This window comes from Salmo salar, chromosome 12 (assembly GCF_965601325.2).
Source record: "Salmo salar chromosome 12, fSalSal1, whole genome shotgun sequence".
Lineage (NCBI taxonomy): Eukaryota > Metazoa > Chordata > Actinopteri > Salmoniformes > Salmonidae > Salmo > Salmo salar.
Window position 1 is genome coordinate 29589887 of NC_138302.1, and position 23601 is coordinate 29613487.

The following is a 23601-nucleotide window of genomic DNA, read 5'->3' on the forward strand; positions in this document are numbered from 1 at the left end:
TTCTGTAAGAAAAAATAGATACTCTGGAATTGGTGAAGGCTCAGTTTAAAACGCGCACTGCATTTGACATTAGGGGGTTGGGAAATTGCCAAGGCACTGGTAGTGTTCGGTCTTCAAATGTTTAACAAGCAATCTGCATATAAATGCTGTGAAGGCTATGCCCATGAGGCAGTGATTATGTGAGGCCAGTTGCTACCCTGGGCTGAGTGACTAGATCTGAGGGAAAAGCAAATCACCGTAGCTGCAGTGAGTTGACTAGAATATCTTTTCGGCGGAAGAAAACAACAGATAAAATCACCAGACAGCATAAAAAGGTCATTGCCTAATTACATATCTGTGTTGAAATATAATGTCATCACACTTATTCTCCTGGCCAAACCCCATAACTGTATTTAAAGACATCATTGTGAATGAACTAGGTCTTAATTGACTTATTTGGTTGTGAGTCGTTAGTTGCATTGAAAAGACAGGAAAAGGTTGCTAGGGGAACCAAATCCAAGACCTAAGGTACTTCCCCTCTGCTGTAGTGGTCATGACTTTTAGCCTGTACTGTACCTTCATTAAAATGCCAGATTCCCATTCCATCCTCTTCCCTGTCGTCGCAGACAGAAAGGGATTCATATTTCAGTGATTAATATGTATTTATAAGGACCTCATCAACCACCAGCATTATAGCGACCGACCTCATAAGCCACCAGAATTATGAGGACCTAAGCATGACTCAACAAGCACAAGAACCACTGGATCAGATATGCACAGTTTTATGACCAATAATGCTTTATGATCTCATTACAAATAAATATTGTTTGAATCAACCCATAGTTAATGCACGCCTGGCTTGGTTTGATAGCTGTTGCGATTACACAATATAGCCATTACCTTATATCATAAAACATTGCATCATTACTCTCGTAGTTAATAACCTATATATCTGCACTAACACAATATGAAACATAGTTTTAATTTACTCCTAGCTTGACTCGTACCTATTTATATTCTTACTGCAAAAGGTTGTATTACAAGGAAGAGGTCAGAAACCTGAAGGATTACATTAAGATTGCAGTTAATCATCTCATATCAGCCCAGAACTCCCCTGGTGTTAAACACCAAACTATTTTCAATATTTTCTCTCCTAATGGGGCGGCAGGGTAGCCTAGTGGTTAGAGCGTTGGACTAGTAACCGAAAGGTTGCAAGTTTGAATCCCCGAGCTGACAAGCTACAAATCTGTCATTCTGCCCCTGAACAGGCAGTTAACCCACTGTTCCTATGCTGTCATTGAAAATAAGAATTTGTTCTTAACTGACTTGCCTAGTTAAATAAAGGTAAAATGACTGGGTTTCCTCTTTGGTCAGCGGAAAGAAAACAAGGAACTCTTATACTGTTAATGAATATATTATAATGAGATAAAAACAACATATTTGTAGTGTATCTATGGTAAACAATCTTGGACATGAATAACCCTTAGGAAACATATAAGTATATAATACCCCTTTCTAGCAATGTCAAATATGCATATATGTTTTTATTCCGACTTCTTATTCCATTCCCTCTCTCCTCGTTCCATCTCTTCTCGAGTCCTACAGTACCCTGGCTCGGGTTTAAGAAAGCCCCTTGAGTACCAATAAAGAAATATTGAGAACAGAGGAATACCCAATGTAAGCACTATAAATGAATGAGAAAGAAAAATCAGTTACGAAGATTTCTTTTTATCTACTTCCCTCGCTTCTTTGACTTCCATGTCTACTCTGGACCACCATAGATAGTTATGACACTGTGCAACACATCATTTTCAACGCTAGGCACTTTAAATAATTCACCGCTACCTTTGCAATTTTCATGAGCTAGGTGATTACGTATAGAAATGGTACTGCGGGCGAAACAGGAAACATTTTCTCAGCAGCCAGCAGCAGCCAGCTCGACATTCAAAGCTTTATTCTAATTCGGCTGCAGTCTATTCAGCAATCTAAAAAAGGTCCCTCTCCGCTTCTCCATCTTTTAATGAGGGTCACGACCTCTTGGCTGGTCACATGCAAAAGCAGGAAACAATTTCTACGGAGGGTCGGTCGAGAGGGTGCGAGGTGGGGTGCACCCATGCATAATGGCGGAATACATTTCAAGTCATTTTAAGCTACAGAACACTGAGGGGGCATAGTTAACACTTGCGGTCAATATCTTCAATTGTGCAAAATCTCTTTAACCCATTTAGTGGTTGAGCTTGAGACTCCGGGCACAGTGCTGTGTTAAGCACTATCTTAATGCAGACTTTAAATGACAAAGCATAGCATCACACATGTTGTTTCTGTACTGGTATCAACCTGTCACAGCAATTCATGGTTACCTAAAGTTAGCAAAATGTAATCAATGTTTGATGAGCTGAAATTTGCAGCTGTGTTACTACAGTAGGCTACAGGACATGTCTTTGATTTGTACTAAGCACTTCACATTTCACAACACTGAAAACAAGCATTGTTGATCTCAAGCACTCCAATCAACAGAGTTGAATATACAGCCATTTCACTTTTATCTCTCAAGTCATATGTGCCTGTGTGTGAGTGTGCTGGCAAAATGTGCACCTGATATGAACAGTGGTTAGCATTTAGGAACTGTCAACCTTGCTCTGTGGGGCTAGGGTAGTCCTTTAATCTCCAGGCTCCTTGACCATCCATTTCTGTCTGCAGCTCCAGCAAGAGAAAGATGGATGCATTCAATAAATGTAGTCTTGAGAAATCTGCAGGAAATGATTTAGAGTGATAAATGGGACGTGGGGATTTTTGCGAGCCTGAGTTTCACTTGACATCCATTATATCATCGTTGGCAGCGATGAGCTTTTCACAAGCGCAAGTGGAAGGAGGCTTAAGTATTCTTTGTAAAACTCTACGTAGCTCTCTGAGAGATACATGCAAAAAGTGTCTTTCTGCAAGTTAAGGACCAGACTTTGTTGTCTTTAATGTTCATGGCATTATGCATGCAATGAACTAATGGCGTTAACCTCTGCACATGTGAATTTCTCATTATTTGACACATAACAGAGATGTTACACCAGATCACTGTGTCTAGACTCCAGGACTTCTTTTAGCTTCTTTCTCAATAGCTGTAAGTGCTGAGAAACTAGACCTGTATTCCACAAAATACATCTGAGAAATGTGCAAAGCTGCAGGGCTCCAACTAGCTTGTAAGGTTTAAAGGGACCTTTTTGTTGGAGAGAAGGGATACAGAGAGTCCATCACACAGGCTTAGAATCACAGTGGTCCTTCAAGACAGGTCACTCTAACTCTCAGGAGATAGGTAGCTAGCAGCTCTGGGTTGTTAAATCAAAGCAAGAACACAAGACCAGTAACTGACATACTGGTACAAAGACAGGGGAGCTGTTTGGAGGTACATTTTCAATGCAGTTGCTGTATGATGGATTTCATGTTCTTTATAAGTGGTCAAAAATAGAATGTGTTAAAGTTATTTTCATCTGGGTATTTGTATCTGGTGAAAACATGCTTGAAGGCATGCTAAAAGGCAACAGGAATCAACAAAACACTATGTTCTCGTCTTTTATCAACCAAGTCATACTCTTCTTTAATGATACTTAATCACAATTTGTGTAGGATATTGTGTTTTACATGTTTGGTACTAGACACAGAAGTGAAGCAGAAGAAGTAAAAAAAAAAAAAAGTGCTTTGACTGCTAATGTTTTAGAGATGCTCTGTTTATCAACCATTTCATAGTTTTGAAAGTAATTATAGGGGAGACTGTTAGACTATACATTTACATTTTAGTCATTTAGCAGACGCTCTTATCCAGAACGACTTACAGTAGTGAATGCATACATTTCATATATATATATTTTTTTCATACTGGCCCCCCGTGGGAATCGAACCCACAACCCTGGCGTTGCAAACACCATGCTCTACCAACTGAGCCACAGGGAAGGCTATTATCGTCCTCAGAAATGCCTAATTTGTTATCTCATTTTACATGGTTCACAAAAGTGAAGCTCTAGAAGTAGAAAAATGTTGGTCTTTTGGCCGTGCTAATATTTCAGCGATGTGCTGTGAAAACGTATGTCTGGCTCAGGCTGCAGACTTTGGGGGAAGGCGTTGCTTTCTAAGGGACATATTAATTCTGCCACCAGACAGCTGTGCTTGATTGATTCAAAGTCTATTCTTAGTTGCCATTTAGCTTTAAATGATTTTCAGCGCTCTCTCTCTCTTTCTCTCTTTCTCTCTCTCCGTTTTTCTTGTTCTCTCTAACTCTCTCTCTCTCTCTCTGGTGTTCTGTCTTGTTCTCTCTCTCTCTGTCTGTCATTCCTTCTCTCCTCATTCTTGCTCTCTCACTCATTCGGTCTCTCCATCTCTCACTCTCTTTATCGTTCTCTGTGGCGAGTGAGGTAAAGGCAGCTGCCTTTCCCATTGCTCAAGCGTTGGACAGAACTTGTTACAGAATGGGACAAACTACTTCACCGACCAGTCAGCGGCCAGAACTCTTTCATTCAGCTCTGTTAGCAATGCAAGGTGGAAGAGCTGTCTCAACCAGTTCCACTTGATTACCGGGCCTATGCTAGAGGACGGGGAATGATGCAAGTTTGCAGTTCAGCTGAATTTCCTGCAAATCCCAGACATCTTATCATGGGTTGGATGGGGAAAAAGGAGTCTGATAGAAGTTTTGGCACATCCAAAAAGTTTTAACCTGATGTCTTTGGGAAATTAACCTTTCTGACTAAAAAACAGACATTTATCTGAAGTAGGAAGCATTAAAGCCTAGGCTTCACTGCAACTACTGTCTGACTCAGTTCCATACTGCTGATGTAGGCTCTAGTCATAAATGGGCCGGCTGGAGCGTTCTTCATTATAGTAATAGTGATTGGGACAGTACAGTTGGAGCTTTAAGCGGTTGATGCTGATGAAAGATTAAAAGAACAGTGAAGTAATGCACTGTGAGATCAAACCGATCATGTAGAATTTCATCACAAATGGCATTTGTTCCATGTTTGGCTCCACAGTGAAGATTCAGAAATAATTTTGTCTGGGGTTTGGAATGGTGGCTTGAGGCAAGATGTGAAGTTTGATGTACGAAGGCAGTGTACACGGTTTTGCAATTCATCTTTGATGAGTTCATTCTCATCTCCAACTCTATGTTATGTTGAAAGGTCATTTTCTTGTTAGATTGAAGAAGTAGGTGATAATATATCTCATGGAGTATAATGGAGTATCCCCCAGGGATTCAACTCTAAACCGCAAAGTCAACATCTTTTCAAGGTCATGATACAAATGTTCCTGATCCTCACGCATCAAACTGTTTTGGCTGATTAATCAAACAAATACAGCCACATGTAAACAACAGGGATTAGTTAGTTAGTTTAGTTAGTTATAAATCCTTGTACAAAGGATATTTGGTATTTGGTAAACCAGACATATAGTTGTTCTAGGAAATTGCCCAGAGATAATGGTCATGCAAAAACAGATATCTAACACCAACAATGACAACTGTAGTGTTGATATTAATAGGACAAATCAATCAATCACTATAGCATAGGCCTCAATTGCTGACAATATTGTCTATGTACTATAAATCACATTGCCCCAATGTGCTGTAACCCGCAGCACTTACCCCGAATATTTAATATATTATATGTACTTAAGGTGTCCATGGCTCCTTGATAATTATAATAATAGTAATACTTCTTATAATACAGTATCCATTTGTAATTTATGTGCGCCTGTCACGGCCATTCACTTTTATATAGGTCATTCTGAGGCGGTGATTTATGGATGCCCCTGGCCAAACTTCTTATCTGTCCAGCTTTATACCTCCATTAGGAGCTCTTTGGGTGTTATTGATGGGCCCTGCGAGATACATTGTTTATGTCACCATTTTTGACACAAGTCCTCCAGATCAAAATCTGGGGCCATGGCTTGTATCGGCTTGCATATCTTCTCTCTCTCTCTCCCTCTCTCTCTCTCTCTCTCTCTCTCTTTCTCTTTCTCTCTCTCTCTCTCTCTCTCTCTCTCTCTTTCCTCTCTCTCCCTCTCTCCTTCCTTCCTCTCTCTCTCCTTCCTTCCTCTCCCTCTCTCCTTCCTCTCTCTCTCTCCTTCCTTCCTCTCTCTCTCTCCTTCCTTCCTCTCCCTCTCTCCTTCCTCTCTCTCTCTCCTTTCTCTCTCTCTCCTTTCTCTCTCTCTCCTTTTTCTCTCTCCTTCCTTCCTCTCAATCACTCTCTGGTTTAGTCTCTTAATAATGCATGGAGATTAGTTGTCACAGACAATAACACTCGAGAGACGTTTTTTTTTCTATAGTCATGAAAGCGCTTTCACCTACGTCTGCCAATATTAAGACAGCCACTAGACTAGTCGACATGCTTTATTGCTCGTGTGTGAAAGATAGAATTTGGCACGTATTTCCTGCTCCTTGACGGACCACTTTGCTGATTAAGATTGAAGGCATTTAAATGGTTTTAAGTGACATAAGTTGAGAATTCATTGATGAAAACACATTTTGGTCACACTCGCTTTGTATAGGCTTTTGGGTAACACACTTTTGGGTAACACATTGCAGGCAATGCTGGTATACAACTGAATTAAGCACCTTACATGACCTGGTAGTTGACATGGCAGTGGCTGTTTGAAGAAAACCAAACCATGGTTGATGGTTTCTCCAGGCCAATAGACTGCTGTCAATGTGAGGAACCATCCAACATTATGTTATAAAATACTGAACTTCCCTTTAACACCCTTACATGACCTAGTACGGTTATCAGCATTATGTTATAAAATACTGAACTTCCCTTTAAGACCCTTACATGACCTAGTACGGTTATCAGCATTATGTTATAAAATACTGCACTTCCTTTTAAGACCCTTACATGACCTAGTACGGTTATCAGCATTATGTTATAAAATACTGAACTTCCCTTTAAGACCCTTACATGACCTAGTACGGTTATCAGAGACCAAGTGATTCTGGTCATCACCAGTGACCAGTTACATGTCCTCTTCCTTTTATCTCAAGCCCGACAACTACCCTTACACTGTTGACTATTATCTTGTCGATGAGGAGATTCTTAACAACGAAATTGCCTTCAGGAAGAAAAAACAGAGCTTTAACTCAAAACCCTCTTTGAAACAATCTACGTGGCTAACACATCAAGGTTGCACGAGCATATTATTCAGAAATTACATTGTCAGTATCTTGAATAACATTTCTTTTCAGCATCAAAACCGAACGCAGGCTCTTTGAGGCTTTGATGTTTATTGAAATATCAAGCTCTTTGTCAGCCTGTTCTGATTGGATTAGTTTATACCTTTAATATACACCATCTTTAAAAACCATGTAAATGAAATATGTTTTATGTCGTCCTTGAAAAAGTACTCTCCCGGTTGTATCATCAGAGTTCTTATATTGTATTAATTTAATACTCTTCGGTCTTGGTATCTTGTGAATGGTTACCATCCTGACTATATATGGGAGAGTTACCTTTGTAAATGTGGAAGTGGTATGGAAAATCAAATATTCACCAATAGTTTACCACGTTATGCACATAATGTGAGCAGAACCTCACATCAAAGTCACAGTTATTAACATGTTATTACTCGATTAATTACAGTGTAACTCCACAGGTGTAGGACAACTTAATATAAAGTGGAATATGCTAGGCTAAGGGTTCTCCCAGTCACATAAACTGAAATGAATGTTTGACCCTTAACAAATGAATGTATCTTATTGAGAAGGTACCACGTAAAAACTATTTTAATTTGTTTTTCAAATTAATGCCCATAAATGGTCTTGTTCCGCTCACACAATTACAGAAATTAGCATGTGCCAGTAAGCACAGCAACCGTTACCAAGAGCCAATGCCATGCCTCTGCCCAACTAATTAGATCAAATCATAAATATTATAATGTGCCTTTTGTAGCTTAGATGCATTAGCACAATGCCCTTTTGTTAGAGAGTGACACTGTAGGCCTTTACGTCCTTGTCATTTTTTGCACAACGTTGCAAGAAACCTCTTCAAAGACGGTTTTCAATTATTGCTTATATTCGGAGTGTCAGAAACATCATTTTGGTGAATAGAAATACCAAGCAGGGAGACGGTGCATTCAGACACACTGGGAGACCCGGAGGCATAGAGACAGTAGCACCGCTTGTGAAGGATTTCTCTTCAAAAGGACCCGGTCCATTCAACTGGGCCTGCAATGAACACTAAATATTCACTCGTCAAGAAAATGGAATGCCTTTGTCTGCAATCCCTCGCAGAAGTCCAGATCCATGCCGATAATGCAAACACAAATTTGCTATAGCACAGGGAGTCAAATGAATGTAAGGAAGGATGAGTAGGCTCCAGTAGCCAGTACATCAAGATAATATACCTCCACAGTAGGCCAGGCTGAGGGCATGTTAACACAACATCCCTTGCTCTTTCATAAACGTCAGATATGGTCCCATGTGGCTCAGTTGGCAAAGCATGGTGCTTGCTATGCAAGGATTGTGGGTTTGATTCCCATGGGGGACCAGTATGAAAAAGTATGCACTCACTACTGTATGTTGATCTGGATAAGATTCTCTGCTAAATGACAAAAGTGTAAAATAAACATTGTTAACAGCCACTGATGATACACACTGTAGAAAGGTCTTGCTTTGCACTGCTAATAGTGTGGTCAGAGACATGTGCTATGTATAGTGATTTTCTCACTGGTGGTGTTTAATAACCACCGTTTAAAAAACGCCTGTCGCAGAGCGAAGCCGAAGTAGCTGCGTACAAGGACGTCTATATTAACTCTTCTCCGGGGCCGTCTTCTCCTTCAGGTCCCCACCCTCCTCCTCGGCGTGTGGTGGAGTAGAAGGAAATATGAACTCATTGTTACTGCAGTGGAGTTACTAAAACAGAAAAATAGCTAATTGTCAGATTTGTTAGCACGTCAGCGTTATTTTAAATAGGGCCATGAAGAAGAAATCTGCCAGCGCAGCCAAGAGCGTTAATGGAGGTGGAGGTGGGAGAGGGGGGGTCAGTTAAGATTGCTTACTGTACTGCCTCTCTACTGTTAGCAGAGAAGTGCTGTAGTGTGTGTGTGTGTGCGTGCATGTGCTCATCTCTGTGTGCGTGTGAGGTAAGATACACACAACAGAGGCAACAGGAAAAAGTTTGGATATTTCTGTTGCCTCCCCGGAGGGATTCAATTCTTGAACATTGGCTGTCATGAACTTGTTAAACCAACACGCTTTACTGAACCAGAAGGATGTTATAGTAGGGTGGCTGCTGTGAGTCCATCAACCCTGTCTTCGTCTGTGGACCTCACAAATCACTGCTGCATTAAGAAGCCTCAAGACAGATCAAGAGAACAGAAGGAGAAAGTAGAAAGAAAATGCTCCAAAAATGTACGTTTTTGGATAGGAACAATAAGTCCCCAGTTCTGAATCTTGATATGAAATGTGAGCTGAGCATTTTGGATGACAGTTAGACTTCATTTTGGGGCCAAGAGGTTAATGAGAAGGATAGACGAAGCAACTAGCCCAAGACACGATATGGCGTTTGATTTAACATTGACAGATCATGTGGCTGAAACGGCCACAAATTGTAATTGCATTTATCATCCCAAAAATCAAGTTGATGATTGAATCAATGACAATGTGCATAATATAACTGAAAGGAATGCAGTGTTTGTATGTTTTTGTTATTTCAGTCAATTTACTGCGATAATTCATTAAACTTTCACATAACGAGTCCAATTAACATCTTCTAAGCCTTGTCGTATAATGCGTAAGTAGTATTTACCCTTAATGAACAACAGAGAAAATTAAAAACACCTAACCTTTTACTGCTGTGGGCTAAATCAGGGTCACACAGAGTGTTTCTTGGTTGTCTTAAACAAATCTACTTTGAAACAAAAGTCTACACCTCACACACATGGTTATGGGCTTAAAAAGAGGACACCTGTACCATGTCAGATATACAGTTGAAATGTATTCAGTTTTGGGTTTGCCTCCCAATATTACACTTTCTATATACTGTACAGAAGACTGAACTATAACTAAACTGTTTGACATAGAAACACCAGATTTTTTGTGTTTATTTGATATTTTTTTTATGTTTATTAAATATGAAGTTATGAAAAATATGAATAACCTTCCACCCATGAGGCCACTAGGTCATTTGATTGCAGGTAAGGGCTACGTATACAACCGTTTATCCGTCTCTGTGTGGCTTGTGTTTGCACAAGATTCTAATAAAGGCCAGAGGAAAGGCTTAGGGGAGCCTACCTGGCGCGTTCTCCTTTAATAAGACAAGAAGGAAGCCAATCATGGGCCCTTTGCTGCTCACACAACTCCCAGGAGAAGGGGGTGAATTAAGATATTGCAGGGGATTTTGAAAGGAACGGCAGAATTTTTGTCATTTATTCATCAGTGTGAAAAGCCTTGAGAGCTATGTAGGCTTCTTGCCAGTAAGATTACAAGTGGAGAAGGCCATGGTTCCTAATTAGCATATGAAAACATGTCAAAACTATGATGCTATTGGGTAACACTTTACATTAAGTTTCTCTTATACCTTTACATTAAGTTGCTCTTATAACTTTCCATTACGTTTCTCTTGTACCTTTACATTAAGCTTCTCTTATACCTTTGCTGTATGTTTTTCTTCTACCTTTACATTAAGTTTATTTTCTATTTTACATTAAGTTGATCATATACCTGTGCAATAACTGTGTGACTACTCCAGTAATATGTTGTTACATAGTCATCCAGTAATCAAAAATTGTTCATCAGAATTAGATCACATTGATGAATGCAGATACATGTTGGATTTATTTTTGCTCCAGTTTACAAGGTTGAAGGTTTACAGGGTGGTAGAGTTTATCATAAAGACATTAACACTACACATGTGGACCTTCATAATGTCCAAGAACATTGATAAAGAGGCTGAAGCTCTACCCGCAGCCTTAATGTACTGTACAACATGCTAGAAAATTGAATAAGGCTCATTACTATCCTCCGTCATTGAGCAAATTAAATGGGGAACCCTACTGTTGATGCGGTTAGTGTGAGAGATAATCGTTTCTGTGACAAGCGGGGACCGAAGCAGCAAGGGAAGAACCTTGTATTATCATGTCTTACATGTGTAACATACTGTATCGTATGTTGATGGATCAAGACGCTCTGATATGAACATGGCTGTTAGAGGCTTGAGAAGTGTGCATGAAGTTACTAATTAGAGTTAATAGTTAGGTGATGGTTATTTCCCTGTTGTTTTGCAAGAGCTGCTGTCATTATAATGAGGTGGGTATCAGAGCAAACTAAATCACAGTTGCTCCAGCTAGACCTCGCACAAGAAAACAACACCGCTTTTTTCCGCCTTGTATTAGAATTACAAATCAGCAGTTGGTTAGCACTTGGGGGGGGGGGGGGGGGGGGTTGTGCAATGACATTTTCTGTGCAATGTGAATACATTATAGATGTATTTACAAGGGCAAATGTTGTCAAACTAAGTCACTTGTTGAACAAAATGTATAGCCCTGTTTCCCTAATACATACCGGGTATTCAGAAAATCCAAATAGAGTTGAATGGATAGGGAAATAATGTATGATTTTAAATACAAATGCACACATTCAGACAGGTTAAGGCAATGTTTCCCAACAGTGGTCCTTGAGTACCCCCAACAGTGTATAGTTTTGTTGTAGCTCTTGACAAACACACTTCATTCAACTCATTGAGGGCTTGATGATTAGCTGACAATTTGAATCAGGTGTGCTTGTCCAGGGTTACAATACAAATGTATACTGTTGGGGGTACTTGAGGACCAGGGTTGGGAAACACTGCTTTAAGGCATAGATAGGCAGGCCTAGGACCCTAAGACATAGCAAGAGTAGATGTATTCACAGGCTGGCTGGCTGGTTTTGTAACATATGGGGGGGCTTTACCTGGATCTACATCAACAGACTGTATAGCTACAGTGCTTCCGAGTTTGCTGATAATTGTATTGATTAGGCCTATATTACAGACATAGTATGTCTTAATTTGATCAGTTTCTCACAGCAGGAAAATAATTGTAAGAACAGGACATTTTCATTATTATGTGAATTATAATTTTGAAGGGGTTGATACATTTTTCATTAGGGCAATCTGACATTTTAAATGGCAAACTTTGAAGCCTTTTTAAACATAGAATACATTACACGTTTGCATTTTAAAATTCTCTGCGATAACAGAGTGATCAAATTTAGACAGCATATGATCTAACAATCCATCCTTATTAAGAGTAGATCTCTCTGCCCAAGTGTTTTCCATGCAGAGACTAAAGCCAAAGCGCTGATTAGAAGTCTGAGAGGATTCTCATGTCGCTTTTGTCCTACTGGGAAAAGAAAGTGCAAATCATTCAGAGCCGGTTATCTGCAGTGCCTACACTGCATGGGGACAAAAAAAGTGAATGTGCACTCCTTGTCTATTTTGTGTGTTGGTATACGGGTCTATCAGTATTCAGTATGAAGTTTGTGATGATGAAACTGGACCAGATAGCGGTAAGGGGTACAGTAAGTAGGATGGTTGAGACATGTAGGTGTTGTTGTGTTGTACTGTTGCATAAATTGTATTAGAATAATCCCCAAAATGTAGTGCCTATACTGTACCTAGTCAAGAACAGCATAGGAACATATGGAATCATGTATCAACCATAAATACCTGTTTAGCATGCTAGACTCTTATGAAGGCGATTATCTAGTTAAAATGCTAAGCATGTTTTCATAAAAAGGAGACAGAAACAATGAAAAGAAACAAGAATCTTAATTCTTCCAACCCCTTTGTGGGTGAAATCACATTCTCTAAGTTCTCCAATAACTGGCCATCTCAGCATCTCTTCCATACCCGCTCCCAAACTCAATTTCACAAAAGTATGAGATATTGATTCCATACAGATGTAGTCATACATGTAGTTATGTCTGAGCAGATGCGTTAGCTGTCGACTAATCCTTCAGATCTACTGAAAAGGGCTGAACATTGGAACTGGCAAATTTATGCCGTAAATCTGGCCTCCTTTACCTCCTAGTCCTAGAAATCCTTATCTGCATCCCAAATGGCATCCTTATTCCCTATTTAGTACACTAGTTTTGACCAGGGCTCTTGCACTATATAGGGAATAGGATGCCATTTGGGAAGCAGCCCTATAGCTGCTACAGCACTACAGATGTATTAAATCAACCAGGCGTAAATATCTCTTGATAGACTTTGGAGTTACAAATCAAACATCCTTACTTGTGCAATATGTAAAACCACAAGCTTATTACAGACACAGACAAATGTCCTAGACTCCCTTGTCAGTAAACGGGAGTGGGATTGAAAGGAGAGAACTCAAATGAATTTCTGGTTAAAACTCATGACTTCATATTGGCCTATAGGTAGGTACCTATGAAACAAACAATTCAATGGGAAGTCTCAAATTTGGACTCAAATATTTTAGCCCTGAATATGATTTATGAAGCTATCTTACCTGCCTTTGATACTGCTATTGTTCATTCACCAGTTATGACAATATAGAGAGCTGTTTTAATTTTAAATGAATGTATAATGTTAATTTAATCTTCAATCATATTAATATGATTTACAAGATCTAACAATAAGATTTTGATCCAAAAAATTCCAATATACTTAGATTTATTTTTAAAATACTGTATAATCTGCTCTTCTGTTTACCCTTGTGCATAAAACATGGACTCAATTTATTGTAATTAACTATACTTAGTATTAATGCATTACTTAACCACAAGACAGAGCCAACCTAGACTTATTCAGATATTTAAAAAACACATTTAAATCAAACATGTTTCCCAAACTGGGCCGAAACTGGTCACAGTGGAATAGGCTACACTTTGCTCATATTTGAAAATTAATATATTCTTCAACTCGTCTCTATTCTACTTTGTGTTTTAGCATTGCTTATATTTAAATCAGCCCAATGCTCTAGACATGAAGATCCTTTTATCTCCCACTGTGGCATCCCATCCCTACAACACTGTGTGCCTTTCAAGAGGTGAGATTATAGCCTTGTAATCTATCAATCGGAATACTAACCACTCTCCCTCCACAATGTTGAAGGGGTGAAGCACTCCCCCAAAGGGAGCTACAGAGAGGACTTTTAATATGGATGAAAAACATTCATATTTTTTTCCAGCGGGTGACCTGAATGGACGGGCACACTGAGAGAGACAGTCCTCTGGTGTAACAGGTCTGTGGCGTCCTCCTCTGTCATGGAGGCTTTTCAAAGCAGGACATTCATTGGACGTATAAGACGTGGACTATATCTAGATCGTAGGCTCCTACTGTACTGTGTAACAATGCTGTTTTCCATTTTTGGGGCTTGGTAAAGGTGATTAAGATGATGACATTTCTAGGGTTACGTGATTCCTCCTGTGTATAGCTGTACTGGAATGTCCTCTGTCCTCTATAACGCCATGGCCTGCAGAGAATAAAAGAAAAAGATACATGTCAAAAATCCTGATTATCCCTCTCTATTTTAATACTAAATGGTTTTGAGCTATGGAGGAGCTTTGAACTGTATCTTTGTGTTATGCCAGACCTCAGAAGAGAAAATATACTGACACACCATGGATTCCCAGGGATTCCAGGGATTCCAGACTAGTCGTTTCTTGTTCTTTAACAAAAGCGAAAGCTGAAAAATATCGTAATTGATTCGTATTTTTCATGCCTTACCCCGACTTCTCTTGAGCTAAAAATGTGTTCAAATGAGAGCCCAGTGAATGGGCAGCAATGAGTGGCCTTGTAGGCAGTTGGAATATTTTGTATGAAGTATTCCTTTTTATTTGAAACTCCTGGGTCCTTAATGACAAATAAAGGAAAATGGGTATATTTTTATAGAAGACTATTTTGATTGATTCTATACAGTTCAAACATAACTTTTCTTCTCTGAACGTCCACCTGGAAATTCAAAAATTACTGGCCAATTAGCGACGTTCTAGAATTGATTTTGGGCAGCTAGGAAGTGGGTGAAGGCTTGAACACTTGTAAATGACAGTCATGCTTCTATTTTGGGGGAGTTTGTGGGAGTGTGGTCTGACAAAAGCATTCATCTTCTGCTAAAGTGTTCTACCAATGTAAAAAAAAAACATTTGCTGGAAGTTTTAAAGCCTTAATTAGTGGTTAACTTGGTGTATGTAAAATCGTGGTGCAGATCACAGAGTAAAAATGAATTATTTCATGTACACTTATACATTTGCTGAATTTTATTAAATGATCGTTAACTTAGACAAGTAAATAATAATTACATTGGTATTCATTTAACCAATTTCTGCTGCAAAACAAAGGGAAAAAACACATAAAACATTTTCTATGAAAATACTTATTTCGACGAGAGAACGTGTTATAGGTAGAACAAAGAGGATCAATAAACTAATTTCAAAGTTTCAAGAAACTCCATAACTTCCAAGCGTCAGAATGGTAATAGGTATTTATACGACATTAATTGCCTGAAATGCATTTAATTTAACCAAGCAGAGTGGTGATGTTTGTGGATTTGTAGATGCAGCTATTTTGAGACTAGGCTCAGTTCCAATTTGAATGCCCTGTACTAGCATGGCTGTCACTGAGTATAGTCTATGGTGGAATAGGCTAAAATATTGATGTACTGTAGACCAGTGTGGGGGCCCAATTAATTGACTTCAGTTTGTGTGGGAAAAGATATCAGTATATTTCTCTATGTTGGAGAAATGATGAAATGTTTTAGCCTTGCTCTTCAATAATATAACAAAATCTTTACATGAAATCAGAATTATCCGAAAAAATGTTTTGAAACCAGAAACTGGTTTATCACTTTACAACTCTATGTATTTCAACTAGCTACTGTCCTATTATAACACTGCTGTAAGACTATTTGTATTGTGTCCTTATTCTTAGTCAGCCAGTGTATATAGTGTATTGTCTGACCTGACTGTGCTGTTGGCAGGTACCCAGGCCTCTCTGTACCCTGTTCATAATGAGCCATTCCCAGCCTTTTTGTTTCCTTTACCACAGCCATAATATCTCCGTTTGACCTTTCGAAATACATATATGAATGCAATGCGGGGGTTAACCTTATTAGCAACCTTTATAAACCTTTATTCATGGATCTATCTAAAAAGGGGTGGTTGGAAATGTGAGGGAGCAAGAAAAGACGGTAATCAGGTTCTCAGAACTGACAGTGCCCCGGCAGCAATCAAACGTAATGGAACAAGCCTGGCGAATCAATACCTGAGCAGTGATCGCAGACAGACAAAGGTTGTTCAGTAGCAGGCAGCACTAATTGAAATCAATGGCTAATCTGATGACAGTTCTTAACCTTTACACCCTCCGAGGATTCATAAACGAGTGAATATCATGGCGGACAGGGGGCCGATTGGTTTTTCCCTCCCCACACCCAACACCTTTTTTGCTGATTCACAAATTGGCCGCAGATCAATGCTGGTGATAATGTCCCGATTTAATGGCGATTTAGCCAAACGTTGTTTTATCAAGTGCCTTCAGAAAGTATTCACTGCCCTTGTCTTTTTACACATTATGTTGTGTTACAGCCTGAATTTAAAATGAATTACGTTTAGATTTTTTTGTCCCACAATACCCCGTAATGTCAAAGTGGAATTATGTTTTTGAATTATTTTTCTAATTCATAAAAAATGGAAAGATCTTGAGTCAATAAGTATTCAAGCCCTTTGTTATGACAAGACTAAATGAGTTTATGAGTAAACATTTGCTTAACAAGTCACATAATAAATTGCATGGACCCTAGACCCACTCCAATTTGCATACCGCCCAATCAGATCCACAGATGGTGCAATCTCTATTGCACTCCACACTGCCCTTTCCCACCTGGACAAAAGGAACACTTATGTGAGAATGCTATTCATTGACTACAGCTCAGCGTTTAACACCATAGTACCCTCAAAGCTCATCACTAAGCTAAGGATCCTGGGACTAAACACCTCCCTCTGCAACTGGATCCTGGACTGACGGGCCGCCCCTAGGTGGTGAGGGTAGGTAGCAACACATCTGCCACGCTGATCCTCAACACTGGAGCTCCCCAGGGGTGCGTGCTCAGTCCCCTCCTGTACTCCCTGTTCACCCACGACTGCATGGCCAGGCATGACTCCAACACTATCATTAAGTTTGCAGACGACACAACAGTGGTAGGCCTGATCACCGACAACGACTAGACAGCCTATAGGGAGGAGGTCAGACACCTGGCCGGGTGGTGCCAGAATAACAACCTATCCCTCAACGTAACCAAGACTAAGGAGATTATTGTGGACTACAGGAAAAGGAGGACCAAGCACACCCCATTTTCATCGACGGGGCTGTAGTGGATTAGGTTGAGAGCTTCAAGTTCCTTGGTATCCACATCAACAACAAACTAGAATGGTCCAAACACACCAAGACAGTCGTGAAGAGGGCACGACAAAGCCTATTCCCCCTCAGGAAACTAAAAAGATTTGGGATGGGTCCTGAGATCCTCAAAAGGTTCTACAGCTGCAACATCGAGAGCATCCTGACTGGTTGCATCACTGCCTGGTACGGCAATTGCTCTGCCTCTGACCGCAAGTATATCACTGGGGCTAAGCTGCCTGCCATCCAGGACCTCTACACCAGGCGGTGTCAGAGGAAGGCCCTAAAAATTGTCAAAGACCCCAGCCACCCCAGTCATAGACTGTTCTCTCTACTACCGCATGGCAAGCGGTACCGGAGTGCCAAGTCTAGGACAAAAAGGCTTCTCAACAGTTTTTACCCCCAAGCCATAAGACTCCTGAACAGGTCATTGAATGGCTACCCAGACTATTTGCATTGTATGCGCACCCCCCCCAACCACTCTTTTACGCTGCTGCTACTCTCTGTTTATCATATATGCATAGTCACTTTAACTACACATTCATGTACATACTACCTCAATTTGCGTGACCAACCAGTGCTCCCACACATTGGCTAACCGGGCTATCTGCATTCTGTCCCACCCACCACCCGCCAACCCCTCTTCTACGCTACTGCTACTCTCTGTTCATCATATATGCATAGTCACTTTAACCATATCTACATGTACATACTACCTCAACCAGCCTGACTAACCGGTGTCTGTATGTAGCCTCGCTACATTTATAGCCTCACTACTGTATATAGCCTGTCTTTTTACTGTTGTTTTATTTCTTTACCTACCTATTGTTCACCTAATACCTTTTTTGCACTATTGGTTAGAGCCTGTAAGTAAGCATTTCACTGTAAGGTCTACACCTTTGTATTCAGCGCACGTGACAAATAAACTTTGATTTGATTTGAATAGGGGTTAACATGATTTTTGAATGACTACATCATCTCGTACCCCACACATACAATTATCTGTAAGGTCCCTCAGTCGAGCAGTGAAATTCAAACACAGATTCAACCACAAAGACCAGGCAACAAAAAAGAAATGTAAAAAGAAAAACTCCTATTGGTAGATGGAAGTGTGCATCCCACTTCCACCCTGCATCGCACTGCTGGCTTGCCTCTGAAGCTAAACAGGGTTGGTCCTGGTCTGTCCCTGGAGTCCAGACGCTGCTGGAAGTAGTCTTGGCAGGCCAGAAGGAGACACTTTTTTGTCTGGTCTATAAAAAAATAACACAATGTCCCAGGGCAGTGATTGGGGACATTGCCCTGTGTAGGACACTGTCTTTTGGATTGTACGTTAAACCAGTGTCCTGACTCTCTATGGTCACTAAAGATCCTATGGCACTTATTGTAAGAGTAGGGGTGTTAACCCTGGTGTCATGCCGTCATGGCCGCCTAATCATCCCCAGCTTCCAATTGGCTCATCATCCCCTCTCCTCCCTGGTAACTATTCACCAGGTTGTTGCTGTAAATGAGACCGTGTCCTCAGTCAACTTGCCTGGAAAAATAAGGGTAAAAAATGCCTTTGAAAATCCCTTTGAGCATGTTGAGGTTATTAATTACACTTTTGATGGGTTATCAATACACCCAGTCACTACAAAGAATACAAAGGGAAATCCAATACAACACATTACTGAGCACCACTCTCAGTATTTTCAAGCATAGTGGAGGCTGCATCATGTTATGGGTATGCTTGCAATCGTTAAGGACTGGGGAATGGAGCTAAGCAGAGTCAAAATCCTAGAAGACAACCTGGTTGTCTGCTTTCCACCAGACATAATAACCTAAAACACAAGGTCAAATCTACACTGGAGTTGCTTACCAAGAAGACAGTGAATGTTCCTGAGTGGCTGAGATACAGTTTTGACTTAAATCTACTTGGAAATCTATGGCTAGACCTGAAAGTGGTGGTGTTGCAATGATCAAGCTTATATGGCTGAGCTTGACGAATTTTTTTAAAGAATAATGGGCAAATGCTGCAAAATCCAGGTATGGAAAGCTCTTAGAGACTTACCCAGAAAGACTCACAGCTGTAATGGCTGCCAACGGTGATTCTAACATGTATTGATTCAGGGGGTTGAATAATTATCTAATCAAGATATATTAGTATTTTATTACACATTTTAGAAATGTTCTTCCACTTTGACATTACAGAGAATTTTGTGTAGATTGTTGACAGAAAATGACAATGAAATCCATTTGAATCCCTCTTTGTAGCACAACAAAATGCAGAAAAAGCCAAAGGATGTGAATACTTTCTAAAGGCGCTGTAGCTAAATAGGTAACTGAAATATCCAAGCATGTTAACTTCACATAAATTAGAAGGGTTGTACATCTGGTAATGTATATGTGAGAAATACTAGTTTCAACTGGTCACTAATTGATTGATACACAGAGGGATTGGTCATGTGGTCAGGGTGGATGAACCATGGTTGGGTGAATGGGTGTTCATCAATGCGGATCAACCCAATCAACATGCAATTGCATCTAATGTCCACTTGTGTATTATATTGATCCAGTAGCTATAGTCAATACTGTAATGGAATCGCAAGCCTCCTTACAATCATTCATCAGCTAACATAACAGTTCCTACCCAGGATAGAGGGAAAGGACCGTAGACAGTAGATGAGACCTTCCAATGGGTCAATCAATTGTCAATCAATCAACTAACCAATCATGTTGGGGTGCTATAGTGAGCTGACTATATTAAATTGTCATAATAAGGCACACTGTTCTACAATTCCTAGTAGACTCTTAAAAGTGCAGGATTTGAATCCAAACTGAATGGAAAATATCCAAAATGACTGGTAAGTTAGTGCCAGAGAAAATGACTCTTCAATCTATTGTGTAATGACTCAGGTTGGTATATAAGAGAGAAATACCTATCAAAGAATCTAGTGACTGCTGCCTTTTCTCAACCATACTGAGAGTCCCTGTGGTGTTTGTACAAGTGCTCCTCTCAACATGAAGCCTGAGTACAATACGTAGGAGTAGCTACCGCTCCTGAAGTGTGCTTCAGCCAAGGTGATTATTAAAACGATTAGTGGAGATTGCTTTATTGGAATTAATTTATCTCCTAGGAACAACATTATTGAACATTCAAAACCTCATTCATAATCATAAGCTGGCAAAATCGTTGATGTTTCATGTTCGTGTGAAGACTGTTTTATATAGCCACATGAAGAGGGTAATGTGTAAACTTCACAAAATAATGGTGATTTTCATGATTACAAGCTTTTGTATAATGTCTCTTTTAACAAAGGGATAACATATTGTAAGAGTGTGCTTGCTCTATGTGAAATGGTTTGCTAACTGCTGAGAGCTAGATATTGAGAATATGGTTTAAAATCAGAATATAGTCACTTTTGCAGTTCATTTACACAGTTGCCGAGGCGAAGCCATGGCAGGGCCAGCTTGAACTGGCCCACCCAATCAAGATGGCTTAAAATCTATCTATACACTGCTCAAAAAAATAAAGGGAACACTTAAACGACACAATGTAACTCCAAGTCAATCACACTTCTGTGAAATCAAACTGTCCACTTAGGAAGCAACACTGATTGACAATACATTTCACATGCTGTTGTGCAAATGGAATAGACAACAGGTGGAAATTATAGGCAATTAGCAAGACACCCCCAATAAAGGAGTGGTTCTGCAGGTGGTGACCACAGACGACTTCTCAGTTCCTATGCTTCCTGGCTGATGTTTTGGTCACTTTTGAATGCTTGCGGTGCTTTCACTCTAGTGGTAGCATGAGGCGGAGTCTACAACCCACACAAGTGGCTCAGGTAGTGCAGCTCATCCAGGATGGCACATCAATGCGAGCTGTGGCAAGAAGGTTTGCTGTGTCTGTCAGCGTAGTGTCCAGAGCATGGAGGCGCTACCAGGAGACAGGCCAGTACATCAGGAGACGTGGAGGAGGCCGTAGGAGGGCAACAACCCAGCAGCAGGACCGCTACCTCCGCCTTTGTGCAAGGAGGAGCAGGAGGAGCACTGCCAGTCTTTCACGGTGAAGTGTGTTACCAATTGTTTTCTTGGTGACTATGGTCCCAGCTGCCTTGAGATCATTGACAAGATCCTCCCGTGTAGTTCTGGGCTGATTCCTCCGTTCTCATGATCATTGCAACTCCACGAGGTGAGATCTTGCATGGAGCCCCAGGCTGAGGGAGATTGACAGTTCTTTTGTGTTTCTTACATTTGCGAATAATTGCACTGCCTTTAAGAGTGTGCTCCTAATCTCAGCTCGTTACTTGTATAAAAGACACCTGGGAGCCAGAAATCTTTCTGATTGAGAGGAGGTCAAATACTTATTTCCCTCATTAAAATGCAAATCAATTTCTAAACATTTTTACATGTGTTTTTCAGGATTTTTTTGTTGTTATTCTGTCTCTCACTGTTCAAAGAAACCTACCATTAAAATTATAGACTGATAATTTCTTTGTCAGTGGGTAAACGTAGAAAATCAGCAGGGAATCAAATACTTTTTTCCCTCACTGTAGCCCTATGTACAGTGCCTTGCGAAAGTATTCACCCCCTTGGCATTTTTCCTATTTTGTTGCCATACAACCTGGAATTAAAATAGATTTTTGGGGGGTTTGTGTCATTTGATTTTCACAACATGCCTACTACTTTGAAGATGCAAAATATTTTCTATTGTGAAAAAACAAGAAATAATACAAAAAAACGGAAAACATGAGTGTGCATAACAATTGAATCCCCCAAAGTCAATACTTTATAGAGACACCTTTTGTATAATTACAGCTGCAAGTCTCTTGGGATATGTCTCTATAAGCTTTGCACATCTAGCCACTGATATTTTTGCCCATTCTTCAAGGCAAAACCCTTCCAGCTCCAGCTCCTTGTGTACAGCAATCTTTAAGTCATACCACAGATTCTCAATTGGATTGAGGTCTGGGCTTTGACTAGGCCATTCAAAGACATTTAAATGTTCCCCTTAAACCACTCGAGTGATGCTTTAGCAGTATGCTTAGGGTCATTGTCCTGCTGGAAGTTGAACCTCCGTCCCAGTCTCAAATCTCTGAAAGACTGAAACAGGTTTCCCTCAAGAATTTCCCTGTATTTAGTGCCATCCATCATTCCGTCAATTCTGACCAGTTTCCCAGTCCCTGCCAATGAAAAACATCCCCACAGCATGATGCTGCCACCACCATGCTTCACTATGGGGATGGTTTACTCGGGGTGATGAGAGGTGTTGGGTTTGTGCCAGACAGAGCGTTTTCCTTGATGGCCAAAAAGCAAAATTTTTGTCTCATTTGACCAGAGTACCTTCTTCCATATGTATGAGTCTCCCACATGCCTTTTGGTGTCACGTCCTGACCAGAATAAGGGGTTATTTGTTAATGTAGTTTGGTCAGGGCGTGGCAGGGGTGTGTTTGTTTTGTGTTTTTGGGTATTGTTCTATGTTTTGTATTTCTATGTTCTTTCTATGTGTGTATTTCTTTGTGTTGGCCTGGTATGGCTCTCAATCAGGAACAGCTGTACATCATTGTTGCTGATTGGGAGCCATACTTAGGTAGCCCTTTTTCCACCTGTCTTTTGTGGGAAGTTATTTTTTGCACTGCTATGGTTAGCCTGCAGAACTGTTTAGCTGTCGTTCGTTTTTTCATTTTGTGTAGTATTCTAAATAAAGTAAATATGAGCATTCACGTACCCGCTGCATTTTGGTCTACTCCTTACGACGGCCGTGACAGAACTTCCCACCACAAATGGACCAAGCAGCGGGGTAAGGAGCTGGAGAGGAGCTATCTGGAGTCGTGGACTTGGGAGGAGATCCTAGCCGGAGAGGGACCATGGAGGAAGGCTGGAGAGGACCGGGAGTGTTATGCTGGAACCCGGCTGGCATGGAAGCCTGAGAGGCTGGGCCAGGGTTGAGCCCTAAGCCAACTCCCCGTGTTTACCGGAGGCAGTGTGGTACTGGTCAGGCCCCGTGCTATGGGGTGATGCGCACGGCGTTGAGGCCGAGCATCCACAGGCCGGTGTGCTCGGTGCCAGCGTTGCTGGCGTTGCCGGGGGGAAGCGGGCACCCAGCCAGTATGGGTGGTGCCAGTCCTGCGCTCGAGATCGCCAGTGCGCCTCCACGGCCCAGTGTATCCTGTTCCCACTCCCCGCACCAGCCCTGAGGTGCGTGTCTCCAGTCTGGCGCCTCCAAAGCCAGCACCACGCACCAGGCCTCCACTGCGTCAGCCAAGTCCAGTACGTCCTGTTC